This window comes from Hyaena hyaena, unplaced genomic scaffold (genome assembly GCF_003009895.1).
Source record: "Hyaena hyaena isolate Hyena2069 unplaced genomic scaffold, ASM300989v1 scaffold_427, whole genome shotgun sequence".
In the NCBI taxonomy this organism is placed as follows: Eukaryota; Metazoa; Chordata; class Mammalia; order Carnivora; family Hyaenidae; genus Hyaena; species Hyaena hyaena.
The window spans coordinates 1,510,230-1,519,268 of NW_024081064.1; positions in this window are offsets into that span (position 1 = coordinate 1,510,230).

Genomic DNA, 9,039 nt, shown 5'->3' on the forward strand with positions numbered 1-9,039 from the left:
CATCCTCGCCAGCATCTAGAGTTCTCTGATTTGCTCATTTTAGCCACTCTGACTGGCGTGAGGTGGTATCTCAGTGTGGTTTTGATTTGTATTTCCCAGGGACATTTTCAAATTAGCACATACACGGAAAGTTACACCAATAAAAAATGGGTATCCGACATTTTATAGTGTAGATGCACCATAATGTTTTTAAAAATGTTTATTTATTTTTAAGAATGGGGGAGGGGAAAAGAAACGGGAACAGAGGATCTGAAATGGATTCCTCCCTGACAAGTGGAGAGCCCTATGTGGGGTTTGAATCCATGAACTGTGAGATTATGACCTGAGCCAAAGTTGGATGCTTAACCATCTGAGCCACCCAAGTGCCCAATGCACTGTAATTTTTAAAATAATCTTTCACTAGCTACTTTCAAAGTGTCTATGTCTTTACATTTAATGTATATCTATTGCAGATAGCAGTTAGCAGGGCTCTGCCCTTTTTTCTAGTCTGACAGTCTTTGCCTTTTCATTTTAGTATGTGATCCATTTATATTTACCCTAATTACCAATTTGATAAGGTTTAGGTCTATCATTTTGATATTTTTTTTCTATATGTCTCCTCTTTGTTCTTTTGTTTCTCTTTTACTATCTTCTGGGTTAATAAAATTTTCTGATGTTTTATTTAAACTCATTTGATGACTTCATGGTTATATATTAGCATTTTAATTTTTAATGTCCTAGAGATTACAGTGGACATCTTTTATTTATCTACTTGGAGTTTATATTAAAATATTTCAGATAAATGTAGAAATGTTGAAACAATGGTTTTGTTTAATGTTACAATCATATATGTTACATCTGTACTAATTATAAACCTAACAATGCAGTGTTGTTACTTTTGCTTTAAACAATCATAGGCTTTTTAAAGACATTACGACAAGAAAAAATATATACCCTAAAATTTATCCACATATTTGACATTTCTGGTGCACTTTATTTTTTCCCTATAGATCTAAATTACCATCTGGTGTAATTTCCCTTCAGTTTCACTTAGCATTTCTTGTAAAATGAAACTAATTACATAATTTTTTCTCTTCATTTTGTTGTCATCTTTGAAGTTTTATTTTTCTTTGAGTACTTTGAATATGTAGTTTGAATACATTTTAGTTTTCACCGTTCTTTTTAAAGTAGGCTCTGTGTCCAGTATGGAGTCCAACACAGGGCTTGAACTCATGACCCTGAGATCAAGACCTAAGGTGAGACCAAGAGTCAGATGCTTAACTCACTGAACCACCCTGGTGCCCCTAGTCTTCACTGTTTCTGATAAGAAGTCAGCATTTCATTTTATTCTTTTTCCTCTCTATGTAATATGCCATTTTTATTGAATGCTTTCAAAATTTCTGAGGTGCCTGGGTGGCTCAGTCAGTTAAGCGTCCGACTTTGGCTCAGGTCATGATTTCACGATTCATGGGTTTGAGCCCCGCGTCAGGCTCTGTGCTGACAACTCAGAGCCTGAAGCCTGTTTCAGATTCTGTGTCTCCCTCTCTCTCTGACTCTCTCCTGCTCACACTGTCTCTCTCTCTCAGAAATAAGTTTTTAAAAAAAAACATTAAAAAAATAAAAAGAAAAGAATTTCTCGGTATCGTGGCTTTCAGCCTTTTGATTATGGGATGCTTATGCATCATTTTCTTTGTATTCATCCTGCTTAGGGTTTGTTTATCTCCTTGCCCTGCAACTTAAGATTTTTCACCAAGTATGGGAACTTTTAGACCATTGTTTCTTCAAATATTTTTTTCAGACCTCTTCTCTCATTGTGCTCCTTTTGAACTCCAATTATACATTTGTAGGATTTCTTGGTATTTTTCCATAGTTCTCGAATGTTCATTTTCCCTCAATCTTTTCTCTCTGCGTTGGATTGGATAGCATCTATTCATTTGTTTTCAGGTTCACTGATATGTTTCCTTCTGCCATCTCCAACATGTTGTTAAGTGCCTCTACTAAATGTTGATCTTTATTTCAGTTATGTAGTTTTCCTTCATAGAATATTAGACTTTTTAATAATTTCATCTTCTCTGTTAAATTTTCCTGTTTGCTTATTAAGTTCGCATTTTGCTTACTCTTTTAAAATACCTTGTTTCCCTTTATATTTGTTAAATAACTATAATAGCTGCTTTTAAGTCTTTATTTGCTAACCCAATGTCTGTGCCCATTTGGCGTTTTTATTGATTGACTATTTTTCCTGCATGTGTGTCACACTGTTCTGTTTATTTGCATGTCTAGTACTTTTTTTTGTTGAAAACAAGACTTTATAGATAATACATTGTAGCAATTCTGGATTCTGCTATGTTTTTTAAGGATTGTTGGTTTTTTGTCCTAGAAGGCAGTTGATTTGGTAGTACTCAATCTTCAAACACCATCCCTTCCATCCACAGTATTTCCAATTGTAGCTGTATTTTTAGCTTGGCTCCCTGGGCACATCCCTGCCTCAGCATACTTTGGTGGTTGGCCAAGGATCTGAACAGAGTTTATACCCGCATTTTGGCATTCACTCTTTCTCTGACTTCCTTGTTCCTTTGGTTTTTCTGTTAAATTTTTAGTTGTCTGCCAATCCTGAGCTCTGACCTCTAAAGCCAGCAAGGATTCAACTCTGCTGCCTGAGCGCTCCATGTTGGGGAATGCCTTGAGTTAAAAATGCAGCAAACTTAGAAATCTTTTCCAGTGTAGTCCTATTGTTTAAAGGTAGACTCTTTTCTGATTTCTGCCTGTTTTCTTTCCTGGGCTCCTTGAGTTCTCCTCCATGCATATAAAATTAACAATCAGCCAGGGATTTGGGCAGTTTACACTGGTATTTTTGTTTATTTGTTTTTTAAAGTAGGCTTCACACCCAGCATGGAGCCTAACATTTTCAAAGTGTTATTTTCTTTTTTCTTTAAAAATTAAAAAAAATTTAATGTTTATTTTTGAGAGACAGAGAGAGTGAGTGGGGAACGGGCAGAAAGAGAGGGAGACACAGAATTGAATGAGGCTCCAGGTTCCAAGCTGTCAGCACTGTCTGATGTGGGGCTCGAACCTATGAACTGTGAGATCATGACCTGAGATGAAGTCAGATGCTTAACGGACTGAGCCACTCAGGTGCCCCTAAAAATTTTTTTTTAATGTTTATTTTCGAGAAAGAGAGACAGAGACAGAGACAGACTGTGGGCAGGGATGGGGCAGAGAGAGAGGGAGACACAGAACCTGAAGCAGGCTCCAGGCTCTGAGCTGTCAACACAGAGTCCGACATGGGGCTTGAATGTTATTTTCTGGTGGTCTGCTGCTGTTATAGAGAAATCAGAGTGATGTCTTTATATTGAGCTTACTAGCAATCTTGCTAGTGGCAATTTTGCTAACTTCCCTTATTAATTTTAATATTTCATCTATGAGTTATTTGGATTTTTTACATATGCTGTCTGAGAAAATGACATCCTTCATTTCTTTTACATTCTTAATTGCACAATCTAGGATCTTCAGAACCATGCTGGTATATATAGTAGCAGTGATTTCTTTGTCTTCAGGATGATAATAATTACAGATTTTGAAATATATAATCTTCACCAGAGTATGGAGGTTTAGTTCTATTCTGTGTTTGGTGAGATTTTTTTTTTAATTAGGAAAGGATGTTGAATTTTATCAAATGATATTTTTTCTGCATTTTCTGAGAATGCAGTGCATCAAATGGGTTGATATTCAAATATTAAACCATCCTTGCCTCTCTGAAGTAAATGATATGTGGTCATGATGGATTATCTTTTTTATAAATCATTTGATTCAATTTGCTTACATTTTGTTTAAGATTTTGGCATCTATCTTCATGAAAGGGACTTACCTGTAATTTTTCATTCTTATGTCTTTTGACAAGATTATGTTGGTCTTATAAAATTACTCAGAAAGAATTCCCTCTTTTTTTTTTTATTCTCTGGAAAACATGTGTAGTATTGACACTATTTCTCATTTAAGTATCTGGAAGAATTCACCTGGGAAACTGTTTGTGCCAGGATATTTCTTTTTGGGAAGATTTTAAATTACTAACTTATCTATCTATCTATCTATCTATCTATCTATCTATCTATCTATCTATTAAATGTTTATTTATTTTTGAGACAGAGAGAGAGGGGGAGAGAGAGAGGGGGAGAGAGAGAGAGCAAGCATGGGAGGGGCAGAGAGAGGGAAACACAAAATTCAAAGCAGGCTCCAGGCTCTGAGCTGTCAGCACAGAGCCCCAAGCGAGGCTCTAACTCACAAACCGTGAGATCAGGACCTGAGCTGTAGTTGGATGTTTAACCAACTGAGCCACCTAGGTGCCCCTAAATTACTAAATATTTTAAAAATATTTATATGAGAGTCACATTTAAAATTTCTTGCTGTGTCAATTTTGAACAGGTTCATTTTTCTACAACTTTGGACATTTTATCTAAATGTTCAAGTGCTTTGGACAATGTTCATACTGAGTCCATAGAATCTGTAGTGATGCCAATTTTTTCATTTCTAAATTGGGAATTCCTTCTTTGTTTCTTGCCTGATTTTTCTGAATGTTTATCAATCATAATCATATTTTTCAAAGGAATAATGTTTGTCTTTGCTGATTTTCTCTATTACATTTTTCCCCTTTTTCATTAATCTCTGCTCTCTTCTTTATTATTTCATGTTTTTGTCTTTCAGTCTTTCTTCTTTTGTTGTATCTGCTTGTGAGGCCATATATACCTTTTGACTTAAGTTCTATGCCATGTTTTGATTTGTTGTATTTTGGGGATCATTTCATTCAGAATATTTTCTCATTTCTATTTTTATTTATTGTTAACCAAGTGGTTATCAGAAATGTTTTGCTTCACTTCTAAACATTTGGAGGTTTTCTGTCTTTTTGTTTGTTTGTTTGTTTGTTTTTCTTCCTGATTTCTGCCTTAATTCCACCATGGTCCCAGAACAAACTGAATTATTTCAATCTTTTCAAATTTGTTGAAAATTGCTTTATGGCCCTCAGTCATTGTGATGTCTTAAAAAATGTTTTTTAAACTTTATTTGATTTTCTACTTGTTCTGCAAAGGCACATTGGTCTCCTGAAAGCTATTTCATCCTAGCTGAAAGCAGAATTCCATTACCTCATAATTTAATTAATCACACTTCTATTGGTAAGCATTTAGTTAATTTTCAGTCTTCTGTGATATTAAAAATCCCGCAGTGGATATCTTTGTAGCCCCTTTTTCTATACTTCTGTGACTCTATCAGAGAATCAGAAGTGCACAGCACAGTGGTTGAGGGCATGGGCTCTGAATCAGATTCCTGGGTTCCTGACCCTTTATCTTGTTAAACACACCCATTCCTTGGGCACCTGGGTGGTTCATCTGTTGAGCATTTGACTCTTAATTTTGGTTCAGGTCATGATCTCACAGTGGTGGGATCGAGCCCCATGTTGGGCTCTACTCTCAGTGTGGAGCCTGCTTAAGATTCTCTCTCTTTCCTTCTGCCCCTCCCCAGCTCATGGTCTTTTTCTCTCTAAAAAGACAAAACAAAACAAAACAAAACAAAACAAAACAAAACAAAACATACATTCCTGGGCTCTACCTCAGACTTATTGAATCAGTAGTATCCCAGGAGATTCTTAGGTTTCTATAAGTTGGGAAACTATTGCTCTAAAATATAGGCTAGGAATGATGAAGACGCATTGACTAGAATTGCCAAAGCACAGCAGCTAATCACAGATGTTCTGGAAGGGAGAGAAAAAGAATGAGGACGAGAAAGAGAGAGAGAATGAGCCAGACAAGGGAACAGGTATACAGGTATTTAACTTCCTTGGATTCCTTTGCCTCTTCCCAAGTTGTTCCCAAACTTGTGTTACGAATCAGCCATTCTGGGATTTCCTTTGTCCTCCAGTCATGCTTATGAGGAAAAGCAGACTATTCTCAGAGATAATATTTAGGGGCTTTTAACTCATAGTCCTGGGTCTTGGTGGGTTTTGGTGGCTGCTGGAGGGGGTTGATTTCCATTTCACCTCGGGGGCTAAGGAGAGACATGTCTCAGGCATTTCTCTTGGGGCCATGCCAACAGCAGCCTCACTCTCGTCGGAGGTGGGGACAGGCTCATCAAAACCAGGTTAATTTATAGCACAGCCTCCAGTGACAGCCTGTGGGGGGCTCCTCTACCAGGATATCCCCATTAATATTTGCTTTCTTTTTTTAAAAGTTCATTTATTTATTTAGCAAGTGGGGTAGGGGCAGAGAGATAGGGAACGAGATAATCCCAAGCCAGCTCCATGCTGACAGCCCCCCAATGCGGGGTTTGAATTCATGAACCATGAGATCATGCCCTGAGCTGAAATCAAGACTCAGACGCTTGACTGACTGAGCCACCTGGGCATCCCTATTTGCTTTCATATATCGAGACCTTCACCTGAGAGATGTCTTTAGCTAGAGAGGACCTCATTTCTCAGGCTCAGCTTAACATTCATTTTTCCCACTCATTCACTCAATAAATATATATGAAACACAACTGTGCAATGTAGAGATTTAACAAATGCTTATTATTAAAATTTGGTGCTAATTACTGTTCTTGTCGCTGGGCACACAATAGTAAACAAAAGACATCCAACTCTCTGCCTGCATGGAGCTTATATTCTGATAGGTGAAGACAATAAACAAAATAAGTGAGATATGCTCTATTGATTTGATAAGAACTGCTACAGAAGAAAATAAAGCACAGGAAGGAAACAGGAAGTGATAGGAACATTTTACAATCTACGGCACTCACTGATTAATGAATTATCTGACATAATTTTAGACTTAGCAGAAAAGTTGCAAGAATAGTACAAATACTTCTCAGACACTTTTCATCCAGATTGCCCACATGCTAATATCCTACCACATTTACTTCCTCTCTCTCTTCTCTTTTCACCTCTCTCTCCTCTCTCTCTCTCTCTGTGTCTCTCATGAACCATTTAAGAATGAAATGTACAGGGGCGCCTGGGTGGCTTAGTCGGTTAAGCATCCGACTTTCGCTTAGGTCATGATATCGCGGTTCGTGGGTTCGAGCCCCGCGTCGGGCTCTGTGCTGACTGCCAGCTCAGAGCCTGGAGCCTGTTTCATTCTGTGACTCCCTCTCTCTCTGACCCTCCCCTGCTCACACTGTCTCTCTCTCTCTCTCCTAGAAATAAATAAAAACATTTAAAAATTTTAAAAAAAAAGAATGAAATGTACATATGATATGATGCTGCTTTACCCCTAAATATTTCAGGGTCTTTCCTTCCTAAAAATGAAGATTTCTATTATCTAACTACAGTCCAGTCATCAAAATAGGAAACAGGTATCAGTACAAAACTATTATCTAAGTTGTAGTCCTTATAATGCCCTTTATAGTAGAAGAACACCTAAGGTCATCCATGGTACTCATTGTCATGTCTCTTCGGTCTCCTATTTCATGACTCTGACGCTTAAAATATTTTTTTTAATGTTTATTTTTTAGAGAGACAGAGCATGAGCAGGGGAGGGGCAGAGAAAGGAGAAGACACAGAATCCGAAGCAGGCTCCAGGCACTGAGCCGTCAGCACAGAGCATGATGCAGTGCTTGAACCCACAAGCCGTGAGATCACGAACCTCAGCTGAAGTCGGATACTTAACTGACTGAGCCACCCAGACGCCCTAATGCTGACACTTTTGAAGAGCACAGGCCAGTTATTTTGTACAATGGGATTTTCGGTGACTCTTCATATTCAGATTCAGGTTGGGCACTTTTGGTGGGAAAATCACAGAAGAGATGTCTTCAGTGCATCCTATCAAGACGCATACACTGTCATTTAATGGTAGTGGTGGTGATGTTATCTTTAATAATTTGGTTCAGATGGTGTCTTCCAGGAGTCTCCAGTACAGTCATGATTTTACCTTTGTAATGAAAAAGTATAATGGGGAAGACACTTTGAGACTATGTAAGTATCATGTTATTCCTCAAACTTTTATCCATTAGTTTTGGCATCCATTGATAAATTCCTGGCTGAATTATTTTATTAGTATCATTATCATTATTATTATTACCAAATGGTGATTTTCTAATTATGTCATTCCTTCTACTTTTCTTAGTTGGCTTTCTACTGTAAGGAAGAGTTTTAGGTCTCATTTATTTATTTTTTACTTTTGAGTCTGAATGGCTCATATATTCCTACTTTATTCTGTAGTTATCAACCCTTGCTGCCATTATTTATTTTGATGCTGAGATGGTCTCAGATTGGTCCAGTGAAAGCCTCCTCAATCTGGCTCTGTGCTTTTCACATGTGTCCATTCCTTTGGGGTACCTCCTTACCTTTTGCCACAGGAAGAAGTTCCAAGCTCATCTCGTACTTTCCCTGCTTCAGCCCTGGAATCAGCCACTTACTCCTTTTAGTGGAGAATGGTGTTTATAAGCCAAGATCTGGTCTATACGTATGTGCACTGCTACTCAGCTCTGTTAGCATGGAGAGCTGGGGAATTTCATGCACACACACTCATAAACATAGCCATACACATTTATATTTACTTCTATATCTAGTTATCTATAAGTATTAAAACTGTGAGTTCACATTAATAACCCCAAATCCAAACAACGCCTCATGGTCCTTTTATATTCCCCCTTTCTGTATTGGTAACTCCTTTCTTGATGGTGAAGAGCCTGGTTCATTGTTGATACATATCAACAATATATTTGTGAATTTTTTCCATTCCGGAACGTGCAGAGAGTAGTTTCAGAATTGCTAACCCATTTCTTTGCAAAAAGGAGGGCCAGTAATTAGAATTCATTATTTGTTTAAAGTCTTTTTCTGCTGTCTGAGGGCATATAATCCAAATACTCGGTTCAAAATTTACTTAGTTCTCCCCTTCCAGTATAGTTATGTGATGTCATTGCTTTGTATTGTTTATATTCTCATTTAGATCCTCTTCCCCTTTCCTTCCTTCCTTCCTCCCTTCTTTCCTGCATGTGAAACATTAACATGGTCAATATTATACAAAATATTATAGTCAGAAAAGTAAATTCCACCACTTCCCATCTTCCTTATTCTTCCCA